Genomic DNA, 12,028 nt, shown 5'->3' with positions numbered 1-12,028 from the left:
CCGGCAGGCTGCTCCTGCCCTTCTTCTCTCGGAGCGTCAGCACTTGCAAACAGTTTTATAATTGTGTGGGCGCTGCTCGCATTATGGCATCAAAGACAGGCTGAGCCCCAAACGCAGCCATGCAATACTTAGCTCTGAAAACACGGAGACCAGCATCACACACGTACACACACATACACGTCTGCACCTTTTCCGATTTTTATTTAATGGCTGAGGATGTAAGTGAAGCAGACTCGTCACTGGGTCATCCAGGGGAGGATGCAGAGGGGCAGCGTTTTATCCGAACCCCATGGAGGCATTACACTGAAAAATATAGGGCATGAATGCATCATGGATACCTGGAGCATGCATCGTTATGCATGTGTCACACTGATATACATAAACCATAAATACAGCAGAGAGACGAAGAGAAGATCTTCATTAGAGCCCATTGCGGGCATGACATTGACGCACACAAGCCAAATAAAGAAAAGAGCACACAAAAAAGCTTGTATGTTTTCAAAGACTAATTAGGAAGGTTTAAAATGTACATGGCATCAGAAGTAACCGGTGTAGCCGGTTATACATCCACCGCCTCTCACCTTGCAACGGGCCACAAGCAGTATCAGTAATAAACACCAACAGTTTAATTCATTTGCCAGGTTCAAAAAATCATTTCTATCAAATCATTTTTATTAAATTCCAAAAATAACTGTTTCTACCCAATTAAAAACCACAAGGGAAATATTAAAGGGAAAAACTGCAGAAATTACTTGTCACTTATCTTCAAGGTCAGACAAATGAAAGAACATCCCCCAGCATAAGCTCCTTAGCATTCAAACCACACAACATGAGCCCATGTTTTGGCGGACAGCGCCACCTGCTTCAGGGGTAACTATTCCATCAGGGACAATTGTAGAATCAAATCTTAATGTCTGTATACAAAATCACTGATCACCGAGCTATCTGTTTGCTGTTGATGCACACAAACCATGAATACAGCATGGAGAGTTGAAGAGCAGATTTGAGGAGAATGCTTAAAACAGAGATCATCATCACATTAAAAGATGGCACACTATTTTTTTTTAAAAAGTCAAATTATAGGAACTATATGTACCATATGTGTGTGTTTATATACTATGTATTTCGAAGATCTAGTAATAATACTAGAAAAGGAAATGAAAAAGCCAAGAAAGGGGAAATTTGCTGTATGTACAAACTCATTCCACCACTGTAGGGGGGGGGGAAGAGAGAGAGAGGCCCTTGAACTAGTTAGCTAGGTTGAGAGAACATTGCACAAATCTCATCTTTGGGTGAGTTTCCTCACTCCGAAGGAGTGAGGAAACTCACCCAAAGATGAGAGCACTGTTCTGTTCGTACGTCTCACTCTGCATGTAAAAATGGCCCCTAACCCCTACACTATTACCTAAACCTCACCTCGAGCAGCTAGGTGGACCTCCTATAGTAGCATAAATAGCTAACTACTACAAGGGCCTTGCAGATAGTCTGTCTGTCTGTCCCTCTCTCTCTCTCTCTGGCCATTAGCCAGCCCTTATGGTGCTTGCTGTATGCCATATCAGGAGTTGATAAATGACCCCATTAGATTCTAAGCCCTCTGAGGATAGGGAAATACCTACAGTACCTGAATGTAATCTACCTGACACTGAGTGAAAGACTCCACAAATCAGTGATTGAAAGCATTTGCCTTTCAAAACACAAACTTTCCCTTGCAGGATTTTTTTCTTCATTCACTATTGTGAGCATTTCCAGCCAGTATTCAGATTGGGGGAATTTTCCTTCTTTTGTTTTCAGCAGACAGGTTTAGATGGAAGGGGATTTTTTTTTTTTATCATTAGCAGATGTTACATGCTGTAGCAGTGCCTGGTGGGGGAGGAGAAGTAGGGCTAAAAGGGTAAAGTCAGCAGTACTGAGAGCTGGAAGCAGAGATACTCCTGGCCCACCCAGTTAACAATGAGAGGAAGTAGGAGCATGTTTGCTGTACCACCCACCATTACAAGCAGCTTTCCAGCGGGGAGAAGCTGGGAAGGACAGTCTGCATGTGTGCAAGTAGGCAGGTGGAAGTAACCTTTATTGCACCAACAGAAGAATTATGCCAAGACTTTGCTATAAATGAACTTTCAGAATTACAAACGGATACCTGATGCAGGACCCAGTGGCACCACAGACTATGTGGGTAGCCAAAGAGTAATCTGCATGGGTGGCGATTAGAACCCTAACAGCATTGGTATGACTGCATTAGGATTCAGTTAAGGTACTGGGGTAACCTACCATGGTTAAAACACACATTTCAATAAGCATGGACAGAAAATATTTTAGACAATGGCTTTGCTACTTTTGTTAGCTGTGTGGATTATTAGAAAACTTGGTAATAACACCTGGGTATTGGATTTAGAGTTCGTCTTATGAGAGTCACAGATCATCATCATCATCATCATTTATTTATTACGCGCTCTTCCAGCAGAAAGAGTTCAAAGCATGTTATAGAAAGTGGAGATTTGCATTGCATGTTACAAGCATCATATTAGACATGATTTACAAGAGATTTACATTAGATGTAATAATCATCCCACTAGACTACAATTTGCAATAAAAAGAGGGAGTGAAGAATTGCCATGCTCAAGTTACAATCATGTAAACAAGCATGCCAGATGAGCCTTTCGGTCCTTTCGCCAGCAGGAAAGGTCCGGAAGGCTCATCTGCATACTGCTCTCAGCATCCCTGACAGAGGACACTGAGAGCCTTCCAGGTTTTAGCTCTCACAACCCCGGCTTCCACAGACCCTGCACTTTTCCCAGCAGGACCAGAAAGTGCACTGACATATCCCTTACATAAATTTACAACCACAGATTTGATACACTAACAGGGAATTATTTCAAAAGAAGAGTTGATAAGGTATGTAACCAGATACATGTAGGTAGGTTAATTGTAGTGTTTTGAGGGTCACTGACAGACAATCACTACTCCCTTAGACATTTTAAATCGCTAACAATTCAACAAAATTAAGGTGCATATAATAGTTCAGCAGCAAGGGGGGGGGGGGGGAAGAGCTATCCAATCTTTTGCATTGAGTGCCACATGTATCTGCCAGTTTGTGAGAGGCTGCATGTATGCACTCGGTGCAAAGAGCTTCTAAGAGAACAAGCCCTATCTCTGGATGCTAGAGCGGCAGACCTGGAAGAGCGGTATATAAAGGAGACCTTCAGGACATAGCAGAGCAGTCCTACCTCCACTCAGTCAGCCCTGGAGCTGCCAGGGAGGAGAAAGCTCACCTGGAAGGAGAACATCACCTTGATATGCCAAGAAGCAATCATATAGCTAGGACTTGCCATCAAGTTGATGTATTATCCTCTCACAGCGAGGATATGTTCTCAGGAGGGAAGGGTTAGGACCGTCATTGTAGTTAGTGATTCGCTCATTAGGAATATTGATAGCTGAGTGGCTGATGGATGTGAGGATCGCCTGGTAACTTACCTGCCTGGTACGAAGGTGGCAGACCTCATGTGTCACATATATAGTATTTTAGATAGTGCTGGCACCAATGACATAGGAAGGTGCAGGAGGGAGGTTCTGGAAGTAAATTTAGGATTTTAGGTAGAAAGTTAAAATCGGGTGATGTCATCAAATAAGATGGATGCCTGAATCAGCTCTCCTGCCTCTCTTAAATTTAATCCACCATAGCTATTGACATCTGAGTCTACATCAACTATTTCTTATCCTATATTGTGAGCCCTCACTTCCAGGATGGCAGCTAAGCACAAAACAGAGGTCCTGAAGCAATTCTCTTTTAGCAAACACACCGCTGAACTCGTCGAGGGAGAATTGGAATCGTCATCACAGGCATTGAGCACTAGCATTGAGCACTAGCAGGCCGATACAGTACAGTGCGCTCTGGCAGAGCGCACTGTTAACTCGCGATTGGACGCACGTTTTCGACGTGCTAGCGTTACCCCTTATTCAGTAAGGGGTCGAAAACACGTGTCCAACCCCCCCGAACCTAATGCATGTTGATGGCCCTATTAGGTATTCCCGCGCAATTCAGAAAGGAAAGGAAGGCGCTAATTTCTTCAGGCACTGGGAAAGTGCACAGAAAAGCAGTAAAATCTGCTTTTCTGTGCACCCTCCGACTTAATATCATGGCGATATTAAGATGGAGGTCCCGAAAGTTACAAAAAGTAAAAAAAAATAAAAAATTTGAAGTCGGCCCGCGGCTCACGGGTTGAAAACTGGACGCTCAATTTTGCCGGCATCTGGTTTTCAAACCCGTGGCTGTCAGCGGGCTCGAGAACTGACGCTGGCAAAATTGAGCATCGGCTGTCAAACCCGCTCACAGCCGCCACTCCTGTCCAAAAAGAGGTGCTAGGGACGCGCTAGTGTCCCTAGTGCCTCTTTTTACCGCTGGGCCCAATTTGAATACTGAATCGCGCGCACAGGAGAGCGGGCGTTCGCCCGCTGTCCCGCGGACTTTACTGTATCGGCCCGTAGGTCGGGTGACTTACCTTCCAAGGTTTCAAGACCTGCACAGGGATATGAAGCAGCATAAACAGGAACTGATAGTGATGATGGCTGATCTGAGCGAGAGGATATGGCTGCCTTGGGATACCGAGTGGATGCACTGGATACGCAAGTGGAAGGCCATGCTGATTCTTTGCGCCGTCTTACTGTGCAACAGAAAGCAATGCAGTCTGAACAGGAGCGGATCGCCAATAAGCTTCAGGACTTGGAAAATCGGTCTCGGTTCTGCAACTTGCGGTTCAGGCAGGTGCCAGAGACCCCCACCTACGAGGACTGTGGGTCCATGGTAATCTCCATCTGTACGTTTTTGCTGCAGTCTTGAAAGAATGGCATTCAGGTGGAAGATTTCACTAGCACTGAGATTAAACTGGAGTGATTTCACAGGGCTTTAGGGCCCAAACCGGTTAATAAAGTGCATGACATACTTGCTTTCACAGCTTTGCATTAAAGAAGCACATCTACAATGTCGCATGGAAAAAAGTGAGTGGCTCTGGGAGGGACATAAAATTTCTATTTTTACCAATTTGGCCCCTGTCACTTTACAAAAGCGTCAGGAACTGAGAGAGGCAACCAGTTTGCTGCAGGCCAAGAACATCCAGTACCACTGGACCTTCCCTTTTGGGCTGCTTTTTATGCTTAAGGGAACTTCTTATAAAATCAACACAATGCCGAGGCCACAGAAGCCTTCAAGGAGGCAGGCTTGTCATATACTTTCTTAGTCCCTAAAATGGTGAACGCAGCATCGAGGAAGGAAAAGTTCCCAAGATGGCAGCGGGTTGGCAAAGAAGGCAGGAGACGGAGGCGCCAATCTGGCGAGAGCCAACTTTCTACCTCTGATTCGTGCTGAAACTGTTTTGCTTCCCATTAAGTGAACATAGGGGCAATGTTTTTTTGCATATAAATTTATCTTTCTGGTGAGATTTAGCATTGCTAGAATCTATATATCTTCATTTGGTTTTTGAGCACTTATGGCTGGGTTGTAAATAAAAGAATGTATGGGCTGTCGGGGGTCCAGGTTGGTTTGAGGGTTACTTTCCTCATGAGATGGTGGGATCTGCTTAAGGAAATTGGCAGATCATGTGTATGGGAGGGGAGAGGGTTATTTTAGACTTTCTTTTCAGGAGCAGACAACAGTGGCACAGAGGGAATGGTTGACGTACTACTTCTGAGCAACTCACTCACTTCGGGTTTATTTAGGAGTGAGAGTATGAAAAGGAGAGCGGGTACACCTCATGCCATGCTCACAGATTTTGTCCCTTAATGTTAAGGGTCTTAACACTCCCAGAAAGCGACAGCTCCAGTTCAAGAATTGTCTTATCACAGAACTTCAATAGCAATGTTACAGGAAACTCATCTGAGACTTTAATGACATCTCAGGAGTTTCCCCCGTAGATATTTTGCAGCTAAAGAGGGGAAATATACAGGTTTTAGTATACATTTTTTCCAAGCATCTTGTTCATGAGCTTTTATTACACTTGGCTGATCCTAAGGGCAGGCTTCAGCTTTTGAAAATTAAGGCTGGAAGTGAATTGTATGCCCTTGATAATATTTATGCTCCAAATCATGATCAAGAATCCTTCCTAAAATCACTGGAGCACTTGCTCTTGTTTTATACTAAGGAGTTGCTGATTGTGGAGGAAGACTTTCATTTTACCAGAGTGCTTTCTATAGATAACTTCTATTCATCTACCCAGGGATTGAAGGGCACGAGGTGAACTCTCACATTATTGATGGAAAGATGGAGCCTAGTAGACATTTGGAAGCACTGCTATCTGTCCTCTAGGTCATACTCTTTTTACTCTCCATCACATGATTCCTACTCTCGCATTGACTATTTTCTGATTGATAAAGGGATAATGAATAGGGTCGTAGGTGCGGGGATGGATAACATAACTCGGTCAGACCATGCTCTCGTTTGGATTGATTTACAGTTTAAGAATTATGATATAGGTCAATTATGTGCTGTGGCTCATTAGGCACATCCTCTGAATGAAAGGAGCATCTGCTCTGGTGTTTCTATCTCCAGGGCGGTACTTCAACACAAAATCAAAACGATTAAAAAACAAGGACCATCTGGCCTGTCTGTAATTCAGACGTTGTGCATGGCGGAGATACTCTAGATTTTTATGATCCGTGAAAACGGTTATTTGATGTTGAGCGCCTTCGAGCCAAGGCCGCCACTCCTCAAATGCAAGCTTTGTTGCCAAGAGCTCTTTATCGCTGATCCCGTAGTTTTTCTCGGCTGGAGAAAATCTTTGTGAGAAGAAAGAACAGGGACGTAAGGCTTTCGAGTCTCCAGTTTGGCTCAACACAGCCCCTACACCCACATCTGAAGCATCAACTTCAGTGATAAAGGGCTTGTTTGGGTCTGGATGCCGCAAGCACGGTTCTGTGGAGAAGGCAGTCTTCAATTTCTCGAACGCGGAAATGGCCTCCGCTGACCATTGTGAAGCGTTGGCACTCTTGGGTCATCGCAGTCAAAGGTATGGTTAAAGAAGAATAGTTCTTTATGAAGCTTCGATAATAGTTGGTGAACCCCAGGAATCTCCTTAAAGCCTTCAGGCTGGTAGGTTGGGACCAATTCTTGATGCTTTCAAGTTTGTGAGGGTCCATTTGGAAGCCTTCTTTTGACATGATGTAGCCTAGAAAAGGCACTGAGTCTTTGTGAAATTCACACTTAGAGAGTTTGGCATACAGCCGGTGTTTGCGAAGACGGTGGAGCACTTGCTTGACATCTGCAATGTGGGTGTCCAAATCCTAGGAGAAGATGAGTATATCGTCCAGGTAGACCACAACGTTCTTATACAGCAGGTCCCGTAAGATGTCGTTCATCATATTTTGGAAAATGGTGGGTGCATTGCACAACCCGAACGGCATTGCAAGATACTCGAAGTGGCCGTCTCGCATGTTGAAGGCCATTTTCCATTCACTGCCACTCTGAATGCGAATGAGGTTGTAGGACCCTTTCAGGTCAAGCTTTGAAAATATCTTGGCCCCTTGCAGCCGTTCAAACGGCTCCAAAATTAATGGCAAGGGGTAACGGTCTTTGATCGTGATTTCATTAAGACCTCTGTAATCGATATGTTAGAGACAGCTCCCCAGAGGGGAAGAGTTAGCAATCTGTTAGAGACCAGTTCCCCAGAGGGGAGGAGTTAGCAATCTGTTATAGATCTGCTCCCCCAGAGGGGAGGAGTTAGTAATCTGTTATAGATCTGTATGCTGGATACTCCTGTTGAAGGAGGATTTAACAATCTATAAGTGATCACCCCGCCAGGGGGTGAAGTAGCACTCTGTTAAGGATCTTGCTAAGGAGTAGCAATCTGTTAGTGCTCTGCTCTTCCAGAGGGAAGGAGTAGCAACTGTTATGCTTTGTTCCTGTAGAAAGATGAACCAGTAACCTATATGATTCCCACGGGGAGATAGCTATCTGATATGGATCAGCTTCCGCAGAGAGAGGAGTGATGGTCTGATGTGGGTTGGTTCCCACAGAGTAGTAGATGATAATACCACTCTTATTAGTGTAGGAATAACACTTAGTAGAAATAGTGAATCCCTGGGCCGATGGCAGTTGACAATGCCCTCAAGTGGAGATCCTGAGAGGGACCACCGGTTAGGCTGGAGTATTGAAACAAACACAGATAGTTCTTTATTAGACTGGAAGTAGAACCACCAGAGGTGGCAGTAGTGAGTTGATATGCCTGGCAGGGCTGAAGTCCCTCTGATACTGGAACAATGATCTCTGAGATGCTGAGCTGTAAGGAGAGACTATAGGTAGTGAGTAGACAGGGTATGCTGGGCATAACCAGTGATAGATGATACACTCACAATTGTAGATCTCTGTAGTGTCTTCTATATGCAACAGAGTCTTCAGTATTCAGGAACAGGAGCCGCAGGCGAGTACTGGTTCCTGTAAGCAGTCTGAAATAGAACTCACAATAACTGTGTATGGCTTGGCTTCTGGAATAGAAGAGAGGTTAGGAGAGATTTAGGAATGTAGGCCCTCGTGGAGCGAGTACTGGTTCCTATCTGTTAATCTGTAATAGTAATCCATAAGATATAGGTATGCGATATCTTCTGAGGAAGAAGAGAGTATGAGAAAGGAATTAGGAACATAGGCCCTCGTGGAGCGAGAACCGGTTCCTATTCTGCAATCTGCAATGGTAACTCACGATCTCCGTACCTGCAATAATGTCTTAGACTGAAGGGAGCCTTAGTGATTAGGAACAATGGCCCTCATGGAGCGAGTACCGGGGCCTGTCTGCAATAGGACTCACTGTGTTCACGTCTGCGATTGCCTCCAGGCAATAGGAGTCTTCTGAGTCTTCGGGAGCGTAGGCTCTTGAGGAGCGAGTACTGGATCCCGTCCAACAATCTGAAATCAAGAATAGAGAGAGTGGAGCCCCCGAGGAGCGGGTACTCCTGGTAAGTTTGAAAAGGCCGAGCAGTGGAGAAGAATTCCCCTTGCTGACTCGGAACGTAATTGCAAGTAGCGTGGACTGCCAAAGCAAGTCCCGTTGGAGTTCCTTGCTAACTCGCTTGTAGTTAGCAAACAAAGACCTTTTAAATTGAAAATGGATTATGTCAGTACGGGAGGATGCCCTCAAGTTCATGCTCAGGCTCAGCTCTGGACACACAAACATACGGGCCGATACAGTAAATTCCATGGGAGAGCGGACGAACGCCTGCTCTCCCGGCGCACGCATCGGCCCTTCGCCAGTGCGGGTGATTCTCTATTTAAATTAGGTGACACGGTAGATCTGGGTAAAAGGAGGCGCTAGGGACACTAGCGTGTCCCTAGCGCCTCCTTTTTGACAGGAGCGGCGGCTGTCAGCGGGTTTGACAGCCGATGCTCAATTTTGCTGGCGTCGGTTCTCGAGCCCACTGACAGCTACGGGCTCGGAAACCGGACGCCGGCAAAATTGAACGTCTGGTTTTCGGCCCGACAGCCGCGGGCTGAATTCAAATTTTTTTTTTTTTTAACTTTTTTTACTTTTCGGGACCTCCGACTTAATATCGCTATGATATTAAGTCGGAGGGTGCACAGAAAAGCAGTTTTTACTGCTTTTCTGTGCACTTTCCCGGCGCCGGAAGAAATTAACGCCAACCTTTGGGTCGGTGCTAATTTCTGAAAGTAAAATGTGCGGCTTGGCTGCACATTTTACTTTCTGTATCCCGCGCGCATACCTAATAGGGCCATCAACATGCATTTGCATGTTGAGGGCGCTACTGGGTGCCGTGGGTTGGACGCGTGTTTTCCTCCCCTTACTGAATAAGGGGTAAGGGAAAACGCGCGTCCGGAGCGCACTTACTGTATTGGCCTGATAGATAGTTCTTTATTTAGACAGTTTGAGAAACCACCAGAGGTGACAGTAGTGAGTAGATGTTATAGCCCGGCTGGGCTAGTAATCCCCAGGGTGCTGGAACAGTGGTTTCTCCAGTAGCAGTGCTGTTGTGGAGAGAACTGAGAAAGTGAGTACAATAGAACATTCACAGAGTCCCAATTATAGAGAAGCCCCGAGATAGGAAGAGCTGGCCCTCAAGGAGCGAGTTCCAGATCCCTGGAGGTATAGAGACTTGTTGGCAAAGTACCCTGGGCTGATATTTTCCTGCAATCCACCCGGAAAGGCAAGGCATGGCATAAACTAGGCAAAGGCAAGGCAAGGGTAAAGATAGACAAGGCACAAAGCGACGCAAACAAGCAGACACGAAGAGCAACATGCACTGCAGGCTAAGCAGGGAACCTGTTGCTAAGGCGAAGTCATACTGCAGGCTCTCGTTGAAATAGCTCGGCAGGGCTGATGTCATCAGAGGGCGCCATGCAGGAGTTCCTAGATAAATGTGTGCAGATGCACACGTACCTAAAGAGGACGGTGTCTGCATCCTGATGGCGGTGTACCGGGGTAAGTGTGGCCAGTTGTGGGACTGCTCCATGGCCAGCCAAACATTACAGAAAATATGTATTTTCCTTCATTACAAATATATGCATCTGCATCTACCAGCACACAGTTTATAAAATACTAGCATTAATCTCCACAGGCCGCTTACTTGCGCATGTAGTGACTTGTGTAGAATATTGAAAATTGGGTTCCTAAGTATAAATTATTTAGCTCACAATCCTGTTTGTAGCAACTATTCTTTGAAATAAAGCATGAGATTTCTCACAAATCCCCTAGACGCCTGTGAGTAGGCTGAACCTTGGAGTTTCATCACTTCTTGCAAACATTGTAAAAAAAAACAGGCTTATGATTACATCTCTTGGCTTGTGTGTTGTGTCTAGTTTAAGATTGGTTTCAGTATGTTTGATAATCCTATGGTTTTTTCCCCTCTTTTATTTCCCTATCATTGTTTTTGTCTTTTTAAGAAGTATACCATCTCTTTTGGGTTCTAGACCTTTCTCACAGTTGCGAAACCATCATAACATCTGGGTTATGTAAATGTAAATAGCAGATTTTGCTTTATCAATCCAATGGCATTGCTGCAGTCTAGTCCACCAAATCAGAGCACCATATGTTAAGTACGAAAGACAGGTAAAGCTAATCCTTTCCTATAAATTAGGCAGTTTCAGTTTAACCTCCTTCCCTCTCCATATCCATTTACCATCCAGATTATTAAGATTTTGAAGAACCCGTTCAGGATCATAGCTGGCAGTATGAAACAGAAGTATTGTGGCCTAGCATTTGGCAGCATTCAGTCTACGCAACCAGCTCACAGACCTTTATCTGCTTCCTTTTGAACATTTGTCAAAATAGGGGTACCATTCAAAGCAAAGAGGGGGATGAGTTTTGCCTCCTTCTTATTATGATGTGGAGCATAATGTTCAGTAATCCAGCATGTGTAACGTTCAGCCGCAGGTTATCTTCATAAAATTGTAAGCAAAGGCTCTAGAGCACCAGGGAAAGAATACAGAAGTTCATTCTTCCTGTTTAGACTCTGTGATTGAGTCTCTTTGTAATATGGCTTACCATTCTGAAATAGGAGGTGTATAACTGTTTGTAACATGACATGATCTCCCACGTTTCAACTTCTGGCAAGTGATAGCTTCGGAGCCAGTTTCCAGCCTACAGTGAGCCCAATCTCCAAGCCTCCAGCCCTCTTGCAGGTCTTAACTTTGCTAATTTGGCAGACTAGCTTGATTGGTACCAGCAGTTTTCCAGGTACAGGAGGGAGGATAGTGCTGGGCTGGGCTGGGCCTTAAATGTGCTGGAGGAATGATGGGGGGAGGTTGGGGTCTGCACATTGGGGTTAGCGGGGGCATCTTGCAGGACTTTGCGGCCCCTTTAACAGGCTCGCTTGGGAGCATCGCCAGGCACCGTAGCCTTGTAATGCTTTCAGGGGCAAGGGGAAGTTAGCCACGCCTTTCCCCAAGTAGCATAACTCAGCACTATTCTTTGGAATGCCAACAAGGAGCTTTGCATACAACATACATCATTAGCATGCCTGCACTGCACCTGGTTTAGGGGTCATGAATATGCAAAGGTTTATAATAATTGCAGATATTGCGCATTGTTTCAACTTT

This window comes from Rhinatrema bivittatum, chromosome 17 (assembly GCF_901001135.1).
Source record: "Rhinatrema bivittatum chromosome 17, aRhiBiv1.1, whole genome shotgun sequence".
Classification (NCBI taxonomy): Eukaryota; Metazoa; Chordata; class Amphibia; order Gymnophiona; family Rhinatrematidae; genus Rhinatrema; species Rhinatrema bivittatum.
This window is presented reverse-complemented; position numbering follows the sequence as displayed.